This window comes from Rhyacophila brunnea, unplaced genomic scaffold (genome assembly GCF_057557595.1).
Source record: "Rhyacophila brunnea isolate RB1 unplaced genomic scaffold, BYU_Rbru_1.0 scaffold_19, whole genome shotgun sequence".
Classification (NCBI taxonomy): Eukaryota; Metazoa; Arthropoda; class Insecta; order Trichoptera; family Rhyacophilidae; genus Rhyacophila; species Rhyacophila brunnea.
Window position 1 is genome coordinate 14,728,110 of NW_028232848.1, and position 19,065 is coordinate 14,747,174.

Here is a 19,065-nt window from a genome sequence, read left to right on the forward strand (position 1 = left end):
AATTAAAGTAGGGAGTAAAATTATGTTAACGCGCGTGTTTAGGAATACCAAAAGAAATGGCGTATTTCTTTATTTTAATTAATAAAATTAATTCTTATTCTTAGGTCAATAATTATTATAAAGCAATCATTAGTCGTAGCATGTTTATCACACTTGAATGGTCAAAAACATAGCTTATAATTAGTATCTTTAAAATTATCTTCAAATGTGTAAATTTTGCCCATTTTTTGAATAATAAAATGCCTAATTCTTGTCAAATTTGGGATCACAGAGATTATCAATATAATTTTTTATCGTGAATATTTTACTAAAATTATCTCGTCATAAATTATACTAATAGTTTTATAAATGCGATTAAAAATTAATAAATGTAAAAAATCTTAACACCACTGCACATTTATGTACCGAAATATGACTATTCTAAAACATTAGAGCGAGAGATTTAAAAGAATACTATTTTATGTAATAAAAATACTTTATGCAGTCATCAAATGTTTATAATAAATATAAAGGATAATAAGGCTACAAAATTATATAAATAGATTATCTACAACGTTTAAGGAATGTCCAGGATCGTGCTTTGAAAATAGATTAAAAGCTCCATCTTGACCCACGCTGAGCACGTCCGCCCTTAAATCATGTATGTTTCTGAGGTTGTTTCAGAATGTATAGGTATTCAAGAGTATTAAATTGCTAGTCAGATTATTTATAAAATAATATAATATAATATTGCTTAATTTATACTACTCATAGTAGTCAGTAAGTCATACAAAATTTAAAAAAAACTACGCTATTGGTGATTAAAGAATGTATACAATTAAAAAAATACGACTGAAAAGTCCAGACAGGGTTAATTTTTTTATTTGACTATCTAGTTATTAGTTTTGCTTAAGATAAAAGTAACATCTCTTTTTACAAAATATTTTTTATTTAAACTGACAAGTAAAGCAGTTTTCATTATAAACTCAATGGGTAATTAATTTTCATCTTTGAGTCTGTTTAGCAAATGAGTAGGTACCTACTAAGTTTTAAATATATTTTTTTTATCTTTTATTATTGCTAAAATTTATTGTTATAATTTTTGTTGATTAATTAATTCGTAAATGTGTAATAAATCATACAAATTTACTTTAATATCAGGTTTATCATCCTATCACTTTGTGTATAGCGAAATAACAATTAATAAGTATATAGACTGTTATAATAATAATATGTACCGATATAATAATATATTGCCCACAGGACGGCTCTCGTGGTGCAGTGCGTAAGGCGCTGACCTTCCAACCGAGAGTTTTGGGTTCAATCCCGGACACAATATGTATGTGTTTCTCTCATATCTTGCGTGTTTGTGATCATTCAAAATTACTAAGAACCAACCACCTTGTACGAAAAAGAAAGGAGATGGTTATTAATAATTATTCAAAAAAAAAATGCCCACGTTAGCGGAGCGAATAACGTCTCGGTTAACAATGTTGTAGAAACCACATATTGGTTTTCTATATGTGTTTGGACGTTGGATGCTGAGCAAGTGGCTATTATCTATTTATCGTTAAAACTAAAATCTGTTAATACAACTTTCACTCTGTGAAAGCCCATAATATGGTCATCTTGCGATCAGACATGGTAAAAATATTTATTTAATATTATGTATTACGAACAGTCTAGTTTCTGAGCAGATATGGTACCCCTCAGTGATTGAAGTTATCACGAAGAGACTTGTTTTATGTGCTTGGTACGTGTATCTTGCATGCTGCCAAAGAATGCAAAAATTCGTACACCTTGTGGCACACCTCAAGGGTTTAGTCGCCGTATTTGTTCCTTACTATTCCTATAACAAAATCTATTTATGCTGCAGATGTGCACATGGCGGTAGATGCGAGAGTTGCAATGGACCGAAGGAAGTGGCGCAACCATAATATACTTAGTAAGTTAGTAATATATTATTAAACTATTACAAATAACTAACACTGTTGTAATACTTAATACTTATTACTTATGTAACTATATTAATGATTTTTTGACGAGTCAATAAACCAAGAGAACTTACTACTAGTTAACATTAAGTCTAGAAAGGTTGAATATTTTGGTCATAATTTCCGCAATGAAATGTAAGATTTTATAGCTCCTTTGTATAAAGTGATAAAAGTAGCTATAGGGGCGCTATCACTGTAGGTAGTATTTTAGAAATTTAAATAACGGTAGCTTTAGCGCTAATAAGTTATTTTTTGTCAGATCTAGCATTTTTGACCAGGCATCTAGCATAATACGCCTCAGGCATATAGATTTAAATCTAGAATTTTTGACTCTACAGACTGCTATAAATTTATCACAAAAACCTTCAAAATTACACCAGTTTTTATTTGTTTAATTTATGTTTATTGTTAATTGAATTGTATTTATGGTGCACACAAAAATTTTCACTGAAATTATTACTATAAGTCAAAATAGGTAAATTATTTGATAATAAATCAACTCTGCTATAATATATTATGAGCTCTATAGCATGTTACTTGGTATTGAGCTTAATATTAGATATAAAGACTGTCTTTTATTTCGTGAGAAGCTTGTTAAGCACATTATAGCATAGTATGAAAGCTTGCATGCCAAAATAATACAGGTTCAAAGATTTAATGTATATAACCACGAAAACTAAATAAATGCTTGAGTGAGTCCATTACATAGCCAATTACACTGTTGGGTGCAGCGTGTTAGGTTATATTCTATGCAGAGCCGCCGGGTAGTTATTGGAAAATAAGGCAGGCCACGCGGGCGGATATAAAAAAGGTGGTATTTCATTACATCACGAACATAAAAATAAAAAAATAATTTATCCTTATTATCCTACATATAAAAATTATTATAGTTATTTTGGATGGACGCGGCTTATAAATAAAAAGGATTTCAAGTTATACACATTTATGTTTTTTTTATAAAAATCGATGTTATTTAAAATAAATATAAATATAAAAAAAAATAAAAATTATAATGATAATTCTTAGTCTTAATGACATCATAGAAAACTTAAATCTAAATTATAATAATAAAAATGATCATAAAATAATAGTATGTAGATAATAATAAGACAGTTATCAATGTGGGGTAGTCTTGGTGTGGTGGATGATGATGAAGAAGTCGAAGATGGATGCAGGAGCGAGTTTTATTAGGCGTAACGGTTGGTACAATAGTATGTTACAGTACATAGTTATGTTACAATATCTATGATACGGGTCCGAAGACAGCATCTCTGTTCAATGAGATGTTGTACGGGACTATACGGAGAATGTGATTCTAACAGCCCGGGAACTTATATTCGAGTGACATCTCAATGAATTATTATTCGCTTATTTATACAGTTAAAATAATATACTTTTCATTATAACTTAGTAAATAATTATATTGATCGAGTCAGCAACTAAAATGGCATTTGCGTCAATGGATATCCGAGTAGCTAACAATTGTATATATAATATAGATATCGCGGAAATAGCAATAAAATAGTATTAACTGATTTTACTATAGTTCGACACTACGGAAAAAATAGATATTTTAATTTCGCCGATCAATAATCTGCTGACAGTTACAAACAAATTCACATTTTATAACATTTTTTTTTTAAATTATATCTTTCATTTAAAATAAAAAATATTTTTCTTTTTAATGTTTTCAGATAAATATTTATTAATTCAGTTTAAATTATAAATTATTAAAAAAAAATGTCTCAAATTGCAAAACTATTTTTCTATTATAGTATTTTTCTACTAAGTTCCTCTGGTAGGTAGAGAATTCGCCTTAAGTAATCTATAAAATTTGTGTTAAATGTTTTCAATTTATGGGTGAATAAAGGTTGAATAAAATCATCAGGTGCATTGTTTCGTGCTGGTGCCGGGCGGCTGTTACCCAAGCGGCGGCCCTGTTCCTGCGTTCACTGGAAAATCTGCCAGCGTGCAAACCACCACACCTTTGGTGCAAGTCCCAGCGGGTTCCGCCCTTGTTTGCTCGCAGCTGAAATATTATAGAAACTCAGAAAGTGTGGGGCGTTATCGCTTAAATTTATTGGCAAATTTAAATTCGAATGCTAGCTTAGCTTGTAGCTAGCTGGCCAGGTTCAAGGTGCATGCGGGAATTCGCGGCGGAAATAGATGTTTATAACGTGTTATCTCTGCAGAAGAATATGGTTTTTATTGCTCTGGTTTTATAATTTGTAATACAAGTCTGCATGTGAATTTTAAATCACGTACAATATGTTAAAAAAAACAGAGAGTTTTATTACTCGCGTTTTATTTTCTGACATGTATTATATCTTAATAAATCGGTATAGTACTAAATTTGAATCTGTAGACGCGGGTAAGATCCCGCATCTGGCTAAAAAAACACATTTTGATTCAGAATATAATATATCGACATATCGATTTTTGTTATTATACGCCTCCATTGTTATCGGTATAGTACAAATTTATAGAGTATTATTATAACATTTTTTTTTTTGGGAAACTTTTTCCGGGATAATTCACCTTTCCATTGAAAAATCTAACCTCCTCTACACAATTATTACTTGAATATTTTAACACCTGTCCTTTTTTATTATAACATATATATTATATACATATATATATATATATATCTCTACAATTTATAGTAAGTATTGATAATAATTATAATATTACATAAAGTGAAACATAACATTTAAGTAAGTATAATTGAAAAAGCTCAGCGTGAATTATTAATAATCTTTATATTATGATTGTGGTAAATAAAATAAAAGTGTATTAATACTATCGACCGAAGGTACCTACTTGATGGAATTTGAATTTAAATTCTAATAGATTTAAGTTTCATACTATTCCATTTGAGTATCTAATATATACCATAATAATATCCTATCAATGGAATAGTATAAAACTTAAATCCATTATAATTTAAAATAATAGTGATTTGTATATATTGGACTCGTTATATAATTTGGAAACATAAATTGATTCGTATAAATTGTATTTTATAAAATATAGCAAAAACAATATTGTCGTCACAGTGCTCAGATACATCTAGAAATAAGTCACTTTTTTATTAATAAATGATTAAACTATTTTCGAACACTAAATTCGAGATGTCTGACATAATTCGTTATTATTTGGCATGTCGGAGAAAAGAACTTAAATCCATTACGTGGGTCGCACATTTAAAAGCCGAACAAGCATTTTAACACAAAACACCCAGCTCCCACAACACGGGAAATTAAACAAGGGGTAAAGTTTCTTCGGCGTAAATTTTGAATAGCGTCTCTCTCTCCGCCAACTGCGGGGTTTGATTGGATTCATCTAAACCAGAGATTAACAACACAAGCGTTCCTAATAGCACGTGTGATTCTTTTGTCCAAATTAACTCGATGTATTTTTTCGAACAGAGGAGTTTTATTAGGGATGACAAACAATGCAACACGTAACACCATTATTAGTATTTGATTCATGAGAAAATTTATAATAATGTATGCAATATTTGAATGGATACACAATTGAAGATACATAATATTGAAAACATTTCTGAGAAAATATATTAAGTATACCAATAGAAAAAATCTTTTGACACCCTGCAGGAATCGAACTTGCATCTTTCGGGCATCGAGCCCACGCACATAAACCACTATGCTAAAGAAGTCGTAGTTAATCGCGACAATTTTTGTATTCACTGAAGCGCTTTCCAAATTTAGCCACTATTGGCGATCGGCTTGTGTATTTTAAATCAAAGTAGGTATTACTTTAACTACTTACCGACGTCACGGATCGCTCCAATGTTTTTTGTTCTAGCTTACTAGAACCTGGTAATATTTTTTAATTAACCATTTTTTATTACTAGATTTAAACAAAAACCAATATAATTTGTCGATATTTTTTGCATTTAGAACAAATAATCAAAGCCTTACTACCACTACTTCACTCCGTCATGCCCTAGCGTTGGGGCATAGGGAAAGCACAAGTTTACGCCATTTTCCTCGGTCCATCTCCATGTCTCGCGTCTCCCGTCATGTGAGACTTGCGGCGCGTAGATCACTTTTGTAGCATCGTTGCAAAGTGATTGTGGGTCAGCTTCAGCGACACAACACTTGAAGTTGTGCCGCAAGGGTAACAATCACTCGAAGTCTTCATGAGCAGGCACGGTAGCCCTCGGCGATTGAAGTAATCACGAAGAGACGCTTCACGTGGCTGGACACGTGTCCCGGATACCGCCAGAGAGTGCGATACACCATCAAAGCCTAGTAATTTCAAATTATGTTTTGGGTATAAACCTATATTGAAATAATTACCAGATAAAAAGAACTTTTTATATACCTACCACGTTTTTAAATTTTCTGTTGAATCATATAAACTTGACAATTCTATGTATTAATAAATACTTTTTTTTAATTTTGTTGATGAATTATCCCATCAAATTGAAATAAAATGATCAAATGCGTAATAAATAGAGCAATTATAAGAACTTGTCAAACATTTATTAATTGAATAACATAATTATAATATTAATACCAGAGCCTACTTGGTATACATTTTTTTGGAGTGCCGGTCAACCGCGTGGAGGTAAGGCTTGGCATATTGAGCATACTAAGCCAAGTGTAGTGGAAACTACAAAATGTCATTTTGACATTTCATATTGATTTCCATAGTAACGCACATATATATAAATAATTTAGTTGCTAGGACCACCTTAGCAACTTGTCATTGTGTTCTAATATTCTAAAAGTTTCAAATGTCTAGCTAGTCGGGAAGTTAGTTAAAAATTGATTGCAAGATTTGTATTGAACAAACAAGAAATGATTTGTACTGGACAAAATACGAGCTAATAAAAACGTGGAAATAAAAATAGAATTTGATTTTGTCAGGTTTGGGATTCGCACTTGAGACACACGGCTCTATAAGCCTATATATTACCGCTCGGTTGATGATACTATATAGGTACGGCAAATAAAAATGAAGTTTATGTATATGATTTCAAAATATTTACCTTTTGATCAATTTTTACTTTTTTTCATTTCCGTGCCAAATCAGAAAATGTAATTTAATAAAAAAAAATCCATTTTTTTTATCCATTTGTTTCAGAATAACTCACAATAAATATTATCAATATCACATAGTATAATAATATAACATATTCGATCTACAGAGTGAAGGTAGTGTTAACAGATTTGTTTTTGTTTTTTATGAGAAATGAATGTCATAAATGAGTCACTTGCTCAACCTATCAGGTTCATACTCTGTGTTCAAAAACACATTAAAAACGACAGTTTAATATTCCAGATCCGAGATTCGAACCCGGGAACCTCGTCATTATAATAAGACGTGGTAACCGTTCAGCCATTTTGGGCGTGACACAGGACGTGACACGGAGTGGCGATGGAATGGTGAGGTATGATACGGGTATAAGTACTTATACATCATCACCATCAGCAGCCGGGGTCAATGCACTGCTGGATGAAGGCTTCCTCAAGCTTCTTCCAACTCTGTCGTTCGCTGCCACGTATTTCCGCCGAACTTTACCAGTTCGTCAATCCAGCGGCTTTTCAGGTGACCCTGTGGCCGTTTTGTGCCCCTTGGGTGCCACTGCATGACGGCATTTGTCCAGGGGCCGTCTTTTTGGCGAGTAATGTGCCCCGCCCATCTCCATTTCAGCTGTTTGGCAACGTCTATTACATCGCGTACTTCTGTCTGCTTCCTAACCCATTCGTTTTTCTTACGGTCCTTTCGCGTGATGCCCAACATATACCTCTCCATGCCTTGCTGTGTGACTCTAAGCCTTTGGACCTCTCTCGTGTGGCAATTTAGATGTGGTGTATCTTATGTCCTATAATCCATCTGTAGCCAATAGAGAAGGGAAGGGTGAAAGGCAAAACTCTGGCGCCTAAAACGAGAGACCCCTTTTGGACAGCGTGGTGTGTTATGTTCAAATACCCCCATAGAACAAAAACAAAAATCTCGGCCCTTATTATCTGGAGGCCAACCTGACACTGATCACGGTAGTAATCAGCAAGGGAAGGCAGAGGGTGCTAAGAATCCCCGGAAAGACGGTAACGGCTGCCTACCGATAACCATTGCCACCTATAACTTATAAATACTAATATTAATAATTGTAATAACATATTCAGTGAGTATCAAATATTTAAAAAGTACCTATTAAGAATCTCTGAAGCAATCGTTCCAGAACCATCCTTTTTTAAAACCACGTACCTCTGAACGAAATCCTCTCCCCCCCCGTCGTTTTGTGTCGAACGTGATTCCGCACAACTATTTGTTTTATACTACTTCGCGCTTTACGTAACACATAAATCTGCGAAAAAGTTTGATAACTCACAAAACGAGGGTGGGCCCGGGGTGGGCGCCATCTGCTTCGTTCCACAGGTTATCTTGTTAATATCGAACGCCGCTCCGAGAGGGTGGGGTGCCAGTTGAAAAACAAACAGGGCCCCGATTCGACGTGATTCAAATGTTAAATGAAATTTATTTTTGAAAATCTGATGACACTTTTGTATAAATAATAGTATTTAATGTATTGTCAAAATATGTCATCAATAAAATTATACATTTAAAAAAATGAATCTTTCCGGTAGGCCTCGGTCGAAATAACGATCGAAGTAAAGAAATAGGAATCTCGCCTACTGTAGTGTAGATGTGGTCAACTAATTTTTAAAGTGATATTTTCTAGTGTTGCAAATCAGAATTAAAAATATTAGCCGGACCATATAACATTATTTACCTACACGTTGAAAAAATTCATTGCCTGTGTTGTTATTTAAATTTGAAAAATTAAATATTTAAAGTAGGCAAATACTAGATATTAGTAATAAAAACGAATTACAATATTTTTACATAATGAAATCGTTATTATTATTTTTGTAAATATCAATCACTGTTGACAATTCTGAAATAAGAAAATACTTAGATGTCATCTTCAAATTTATTGTAGTTGATTTTCAAAATATATAAAGCTTAATCTTTCATTAATATTATAGGTAGATACCTACACCTAGTTTTAACTGTCAATCCTTGGTGGAACAATATTCTATTAATTAAAGACAAAATGTGGTAGGTATATGTACTAATTTCATATTATTTATTATTTATTTTACTTATGTTAAATTAAATTACATGGCATAAGAATAGCATAATAATGCTTTATTTAAAAAATTCCATTCATAGCATTAACACATTGAGATTAAAAATGTAAAAAACAACACCAGTTATTAGTTAAGTAGTTATAATATTTAATACTATTTTTAGTATTATGAATATATATTATTAATTTAACTGGTCTTTATATGGTAGAAACCATTATAAAAAATTTTGAAATAGAGTTATTTTTGTTATTTCTTATTTTGTTAAATTAAAGTAGAATTAAGAAAAATAACTTTGTTTCAAAACAAATGTTAAATAGATTTTCTAAAAAACATTTGATTGAGTGTGATTAGAAATATATTGTAAAAAATTTGCCATTTTTGAAGGAATTTGAAACACGTTAGTTATTAACAATAATTATTATACGACATACAGAAGAATCGATAGCTTAATGGTTATGAGCCAATATATTATGGAAAGTATGTTCGGTTATGATGTCTAAAAAATGCTTCATTATAATCGCTTATAACTCATAAAATACAACATCAAGCGATGCATGAAAAAGGAGTGCTCTAACGGAAAATATGAAATGTAAACCAGTGGTATTCTTGATGTCGGTGAGATGAATAAGAGAAAACACGGATTAATAACTGCGTTCTGGTGGCCATTTTATGTGCATAGTTTCGAAAGATCTCATTCCATCTAAACGGTGTACAACAGTCATTCATTCTAAAACAGTACACTTATTTTACTATTTTCAGCCAGAACTACCTTCGTTCACTAATTTAGTTCTAGGTTTCAAAAATTCTCCGGCTCACTTCGTTATGAACGATTGAAATGTTTTTTTCTAATAGCTATGTTTATAAGATTTTTTATAATACGTATTTTTAATCACATTTTAAATATGTAAAATACGAGTGACGGCTTTATTTTTCATCACCAAAACCAGACATGATATTTAAATCTTTAATTATATTCACAACAATAACAATATGCCACGTAGACAAATCCCTTCATTACTTTTGCAAATCAGAACAGTCATTACGTGACTCGTTTAGTAGGAGCGCTTAAGCTTGCTTAGATATCGGATTTCTTGGAGAACTGAGTGGTATTTTCAACTCATTAGTAAAATTAATAATGCACAACTTTCCGTTGAATGTTCTATCAAACTGTCAAAAGAAATGTTGCGGCTGCGAGCACGAACAAGTGAACTGTTTAAGGTTTGTCACTGGATCGTGTTTCGAAAGCCGTTCGTGCGTAACTTTTGGGAGCTTTGTTATTATTATTTTTGCTCGAGACTTCGAGTGAGTGATGTACAACTGTTGGGCAATGATTTGTTTAAGTATAAAACTTATTGTAAAATATAGAACTAGAAAGATTTTTTAAATAGTATAAAAATGTAAAATTTATCATTTTTTTCACTTTATAAACAGTAAGTGTATTAAGCATATTTAAAGGGTGGGGGTTCTGATTTGACGGACTTATTTCGCTGACGAAGGTTTTCGGCGTGTCAAATATTTTATTTACATTGACCCTATTAAATATAACATAGTTAAATAATTATTGTTTTTAGTGTTAAAATATTAAATATAATTTTTAACGTAAGTTTGTATTATTATCTGATTTTGCTTTATTAACATTCATGAATACAGTTGCAATATGCTTCAAATAAATTGGGGAATTCACCATCATAGCCAAAGTAGTTAAAAATGTGGCATTTCTCATTCCTTTATAGTTCTTTCTTTAATTATAATATGAACATAAGAATATAAAAAAAAATGGTGCGTGTACTTGCGCGCGCGTTAGAAGTTATACTTCTTTGGCGTAACAAAACAAAACTTGTGACAACCTACTCGTCCTACTCGTAGATTCTTCGAATAGCTCTTAATTATATTGTAAAATTACATACTCAAGAAAAAGGGCCGCTTATTGGAGCGCCGTTGATTTATTTCTATATACTTTAACTTTTATTACTAAATTATATAATTAATTCTCGTTGTTTTTATTTTTAAAGTAACAACTGTCACTCTGACATTTAATCGTTTGTTTGTGTAAGAAATTGCAAATGGCCAACAATAATAACCTCGTTGCTTAGGCAATGGAATAATTTCACTATCAAACTTGCATTTGTATACAGCTCACTGATTAACAGCTGACTTCATACTGTCGCGCGCTTTCGTAACGGTGTGCGCGCGCAGCTCTCAATTTCAATCTCTACCAAACGCCCCAAAGAAGTATAACTTAGAAAATGTTTAAGTAAATAAAAATTATTTAGAAAAATGTACTTTAGTTGATAATATTTTGAAATTTTATATGCCTTTAGGGTAGGGGGGTATGTGTTTTCTTATTTTATTTTACAAAAAGGGGAGGGATCCAATACATAAGCCTTGTAGAAAAGACACGGTATTACAATAATTATTATTCATAACAAACACTTCAATGTGTTTATTTTATCTATATTACCTACTCAGAATTGTTTCCACACACACACAAAACTTAACCAAGAGTTAAATAAGAATAGCATAAAAATGATATAATATCATGAACAGAGATATGAAATAGTAAGCTTTGTTTAATTATGTAGTAAAAGTTCGTTTCTCAATTAATAATAACATTTATTTTGTTTGTGTAAAATTTCATATTAAACTTCCTTTTGCATACTTATCCTAGGCGTGTAACAATACCTAGCGAAAGTGACACTAATCCAATGCAGCGGCGTGCAAAAATAATGTTAAGGTTAAAAATATCTACCATATGGTGATAAGGGTGCTTATGACCTATGAGTAGCTAGTAGGGAATCCAATCCCGAGCCAAAATTCTGATGCCGGGATTTCGGTATTACAATTTGACAATCCCGGGATCCCAGGACTGGTCCAGGGATTGGCATTTTTTTCCATTGTTAATATAAAAATTTTATATTTACAAATAACATTGATAAAATCGGTCAAAAATGAATCTAGTATAATTTATACTATTTAGGACATTTATTGTTAATATTGTATACGTTCAATCTTGGAAATACATAAGTTTAATGGAGTAAATAGTGTTGTTATATAAATAATAATGTGAATTTAATATGAGATTGCTGTTTCTGATAGTAAAGACATAATGAATGGATTAGCGAGATTTAAAATAGTAAAGCAAATAATCATGGCGTACTTATGGCCTTTCCGCATCATAAATCTAATTTTTCGACCATGTCCGATCCTAATAGGATCATATGGGCCTCCACAGAGTAGAGGTTTGTATTAACAGATTTTTTTTTTTTTTTTTGAGAAATGGATGTCAGCCACTTGCTCAACATGCAAAATCTATTTAGTCAGCCAAATATGAAACTGCCGTAAAACGTATGATATCATGGTGGAAGTACTTTGTTAAAAGTGCGAAGCATTGTTTTTTTCCAATCTTTCTCATTTTTAATAATTCATGTGAAAAAATAAAATGAATCGGCAACCTACACATGGGTTTAAATCAAACTTCATTATAACTCAGTTTATTTATAATGTAGCTATTTTTTATTAAAAGTATTTTTTCTGTTTTATTTTCGCTTTTATTTTATTTTCCATAAAAATTGATAAAAAAAAATCAATCCCGAAATCCCGGGATTCATAGGTATCGAAAATAGCTCGGGATTGGAATCCCTAGTAGCTAGTGCTCAGAATGAGGTACCAACAGTCACGGGAAATGACGATAGTGCCCATCGCTCTCCCATTCCCACCGTTTCATTCTAACCCATCTCAATTAATACAGTCCACTGTTTTTATTAACCATGATTTAATATAATGAAACCTGTATTAGTAAATCCTAGCAGTGAGAATTATATGAGCAGACTAGTTTATAAAAGACCATTTATATTCAAAATAGTCTATCCATTTTCTATAGCATTGTTGGCATTGACTGAATTAAATGCCAAACAATAACGCTCTCGCTGATTACTTATAAAAAATGCTTTTAATTTGTTTCTTCATGCGTGCTAGACGAATTTGTAAACTTTCAGAATTCCCGATTGTCTTTATTTATTGTGTTGCGTATGAGTTTGCCTATTGTTCACGAGCACACACAGTTAAATTATTTAACACATTTTATCAGTCCATTATTAAAACAATGACATTTCCAGAGTAGGTATGTCGACCAGAATTATCCAAAACCTACCGCCCCCTTTTAGAACACACATTTCATCAAATCTCCAAAAAGTCAATAAAATATGATATAGTTATTTATACCAGTGATTTTCAACTTTTGTTGGTTAGCGGAATTAGAGCGCTTTCCTCGGGACTCGCTTCCTGGTAATGTCACAATATATTATTATGTATGTGGTTATAAGTCTTGGTGTTTATGTGATTGTCTCATTTTTACTACCGCACAACTATTTTAGTGCACTATTGTCATTGAGCCTCAAGGTCTGTTGTAGCGTTAAAAAATAAAAAAATATTTTTAAATCAGTAAAATTATGATTGTTTATAATAATTGTAATGGTTTTTTCTCTAATTAATTTAGATTTATTGTTAGATAAATAAAATTTTGGTATATTTCATTTAGCTGGTTTTCAATTTTAAATATAAGTTACTCAATTAATACTCTGCAAGTTTTTTAAATAAATTTATGTTATAATATACATAAGTAATATAAAAATACCAACTAAAAAAAATCTTTGAAAGAAATACGACGCCTGGCAGGACTCGAACCCGCATCCGCTAGAGTCGCATCAATGTTTTTTATCAATTGAGCCACGTATATCTCATGCAGTCATTACGTTATTAAATAGTAGTACCGATTTACATTTTAAACGATCAACAAGTTGCTAAATCAAGATACGATGTTAGGATTTCTCCAAAATCGTATGAATTATTCGTTGAAAAATAATAATATGTAATTGTTTATTAAATTTATGTTACCTTTGTTTTATTTCATGTATCATAGTGTTTCGCGAACCTTTTAGAAACTCATATAATATATAGACATAGACGTAATCACACTTAGGTATATTAATGGCCAATATTATATTTTTCGATGTATTATGCGGAGATGAATTTTATTGTTGTTTAAAAGAGTATGTGGGCGGGAAGAATAATCATTGTGGTCGAAGACTTATAATCAAAGGATTGCATGTAAAGAACGTTCCTAAACCCGTTATTTTATACTGAGAATAGATAAAAAAAACTAAATAGCTACATAAAACTTAGGTTCTATTTATTCACAAAGTCTTTCAAATAGTAACGGGCGGGACATGTCACCGGAATGATAAATTGGTGAATGCAGTCGAAATCTTTTCTGTTTGTATTGTCAAAGAGTAGATGGACAATTTTGTTAATTGATGAGCTTTAAATAAAATAAAAATGTACACTTTTGCCAAACATAGGTAAATGTTTGACTAAAACAAAACTAATATTCCGTTATATTTTACAAATGAAAGATTGAAAGACAAATAAAAAAGTGTTTTACAATTAATAGTATGAACAAAGTATTTGTCTCTCGTTATAATATTGAAAACTTGGAATGTTGACATTTAAAAAAATAAACAAACAAAAAAATAGTTGTAATAATTTCAGTAGTGTTATTAATTTAAAATATTTCTTATGCAAATAAAATGTAATTTAAAAGCTATTATTTTTACTCGTTACAAATTCTAGAAATACCACAATATCAAAAGAATAAATGAAAAATATAGTCGCTCAATTTTTCGTTACTAACTAAAATTGAATTATATTATTTTTAGAAGAGATAGTATTTCAATCCCCAATGGATAAAACTGTTTCATTTTTACAATTTCTGAGAAATAATCAAATATTATAAGTACAAATTTCAAAAAGTATATTATTTTAATAATTTCGTATTCTTAATTTATAAAAAGTAGGTGATTTATGTTCAAAGATGATTTATTTAAAATGTATAATGTGCAAATAATTATTTTACTTTTCATTCATGAAAATCGTTATCTCTTCACGATATGTAGCAATTACTTGTAAGTAATTCATAATTATTATTTGTAAAAAAATATTTAATTTGGTATTTACCACGAAAAAAAATATGTTACCTACGTCACGTAATTTGTTTTTATGGGTGAGTACCAAAATTTAGTTTAAATTTATAAATATGACGTTGTGAATAAAATACGTGTCGTAGAATAATGTGAATGCTAAAAGATAGATAGGTACATTTTTTAAATTAACTCTATATTGGTTTTTTTTTTACTAAAAGTATATTTATTAATTAGAATTATTTATTTTTAATAACTAACCGTGCTGTTCTCTCACCCATTGGCAGTTTTAATTAGAAAGTCTCTGAAGACGTCAGTCTTGGGTATTTGCTCCTAAGAAATTCCTAGGCGTAAAAAACTGCCGCTGCTTCACACCCTACGTTTAAATAAGATCGAGTGTGGTGCGAAGCGGGTTAGTTTGGAGGGGTCTAAAATGTGTGTTATCCAAATAAAACCCGTTCTCCGCTAAAACTTTTGATCATTGGACCAACACAATACCGCAATCAATATAAACAAAATGCTTACTGAGGGTTTGCCCAAAAAACCTTAACACAACATATAAGTGTAGTTTTAGTTTTCAAAATTAACTTAAGCCTCTTAAATAATTATGTACCGACATAACTACTTAAATTTGACAACTTACTACTGTGACACAACAAAAAATGTTCTAGTTAGTACGCAGTTACCATTTTTCCCGTACGTATTTTGTAGAACGGGTTAATCTGTATATTGTCTATGATAACTATTAATAATTACTGAACTATCAAAACTTGTTTTTTATAACATGTTTTACTTAAAATAAGGGTTAGGTCTTCAGAGATAAATATATCATCATTATGCTTTCAAAACTGGTTATGTGTTGAAAATACATAATTTTGAAATACATAAAAAAATATACATATTAGAAAAAAATCATTGATAAAAGTTAAGCCAAGTGGATGCAAACCTCATATTTTTCACTATCCATGGGCTACTGAATTTGGTTGATGCGAATAATTAAATCTTATATATACCCACTTTGGAGTATAACAATTTTTAAAAAGCTAGAGTTTCCGGCTTTGTTATTAAAGCAAGATAGTTGGTTACTCTCACGATTTATAGACGGTGATAGTTTAGCCATATTTTTATATTTACATTAGAAAGTAACTATTAATTTTTGTCTATATTCAATATTGAATAAAAATTAATTAGAGAGGTAAGAACACTTTAAATGACAATAATTACAATCAAAAATCGTATATTATTATCATTATATTAATTTAAATGAATGAATACTTTTGATAAAATATTAGCACTAGCTCTTCTTTGGAGTATTATTAATTTGAATTGGCGAAAAGAGCAGACAGAAGCTTGTGTAAGTAAATGTTTTCTCGGCAAAGAAAATGAATATCATTTTTATAATTTAAGCTTTGTACCTATTTACAGCTTGGTGAGCAGCATAATCGTTGCGCTTTATGACATACCCAAGGGACTAGATCTAGTTTTTTCACTGTCTCAACAAAAAAATATGTATATTCCAAACACAATAATTATAATTTACTTAGGCTTAGCGTCTAGAGTTTTATTTTATTTATTTTAAACTGAATAAAAAATATCTATACACTGTTACATAATATTATATAACATATTTATCAATTAAAATTCTATAATATTATATTTTGTAAATCTTTTCTGTGTAGCCTGCCTTATTCAGCCGTTTTCTTCTTGACTCTGATGGAGTTTATCCGTCATAATCCTTTCTTATAAAATACTCCGGTGGTTTCTTCTTGCCTTCCGGAGGAATCTCTGTGAGTGTCATTATTTTTTAAAACATTTATTATACCCCGGTTAAAATATATTATATCAGCTTACTCTCTCAACTGGATCGTAACTATCACAGTTTTTAGGCAGGTGACATGTATGTTCAAACACGCGCGTTAACATAATTTTACTCCCTACTTTAATTATAGTTTGTTAATTTATGGCTACGGCCGTATGTTGTAGCTTAACTACTGGGGAATGACAAAAGAAATGGCGTATTTCAAAAAAACACTACCTTATTCTTAGGTCAATAATTATTATAAAGCAATCATTATTCATAGAATGTTTATCACACTTGAATGGTCAAAGACATAGCTTATAATAAGTATCTTTAGAATCATCTTCAAATGTGTAAATCTTGCCGATTTTTTGAATAATAAAATGCCTAATTCTTGTCAAATTTGGGATCACAGAGATTATCAATATAATTTTTTATCGTGAATATTTTACAAAAATTATCTCGTAATAAATTATACTAATGGTTTCATAAATGCGTTTAAAATTAATAAATGTAAAAAATCTTAACACCACTGCACAGTTATGTACCGAAATATGACTATATTCTAAAACATTAGAGCGAGAGGTTTAAAAGAATACTATTTTATGTAACAAAAATACTTTATGCAGTCATCAAATGTTTAAATTAATTATAAAAGATAATAAGGCTTCAAAATTATATAAATAGATTATCTACAACGTTTAAGGAGTGTCCAGGATCATGGTTTGAAAATACAATAAAAACTCAATTTTGACCTACGACGAGCACGTGGGCCGGTGTAAAGTGTTTAAACTAGTTAAACAGTGCTCACGTATATGCATATGACAAAATGATTACTAATTTAATAAAAATCACAAAATTATGAGTAACGTGACATGTTATGGAGCATGTTCGGCATAATGTGGAAGCCAGACTAGGGTATCTAATGTGATAGAAGTTACTAAGCAGATTACATAGCAATCGACTGGACATATTATTATGGCTCAGTGAATGAATAACTATTGGATAAACGCCGTCCTACAGTGGTGCTTAAGAGGCACTAAATAACCACAAGAAAGCCATAAAGCCCGCTGGAAAGACGGACTCATAAAGTTAGGTAGATGTACGTGGCAGTAAAGAACTAAGGACTGAGAAGAGTGGTAGGCCCAGAGGAGGCTTTCATCCAGCAGTGGATTGAACCTGACTGATGATGAAGATATTATACTATTTATATTTTGGAAATAATGAAAACTTTACTTTAGCTAGGTAAACGTTTAATTTAAAACTAAGCTTAGGACCAAATATCAGAGAATTGATTTCAACTATCCGTGTTGGACACAAAGCCAAAATTAATTATTTTGATTCAATTACAAGATAAAGTTTCTAACTCAGTTTGTGGAGAATATTAAAAAAAATAATACTTTTGCATATCGGTAGGAGAGCTTTTTATTGTTTTCTGACACACTGTATTATTGGATTATATTTCCTTTGCTTAATATAGCTTCATACATTCTTTATATTTTAAATAAACTGAATAATACAGAAATATTTTGAATGACAAGTTTACACATATTTCATGACTATTTTTACAAAACTATATAGATATTTACTTATAGGCACATACTATTAAAAACATACCATATACATAGTGTCTTTAAACTAAATATTCTGCCAATTGTAATAATATATTATGAAAAAGAAAATTTAAAAAAATAGTTTGCTATCCAAGGGATGTCAGTAATATTATAAGAGCCAGTTCATTAGCTTTTCATTCAATAGGTTCACTTTTAAATCAATTAATGAATAATATCGTATTTGCAACCATATAATTATATATTATAATAATATTTATCGGTTATGGGATCACAGCGAATGGGATTCAAACCAGACTGATGGTGCGGGGTGTGTGTATAAAATAATATTATTATAAATTAGCCGATACAATGGATGGCCGGTTGTCTGAAAACTTTCTTTTATTCACAAAAACACAAAATCTCTAGCGTTCTCAAATTACAAAGGTGGAAAGGATATTTTATTTTAGCGTTACTTGTGTTAGGTTACGTAGTTACTCGCAATTTTCAAAAAAACTTTAATATGTAATGAGGCAGTGTAACTCAATATTATTTCATTCTTAAAATATTTTTTTTAATATTATTATTTATTTAGAGCGTTTTTTGACGAATGATATTCCTTGATTTATTTATTATTTTTCA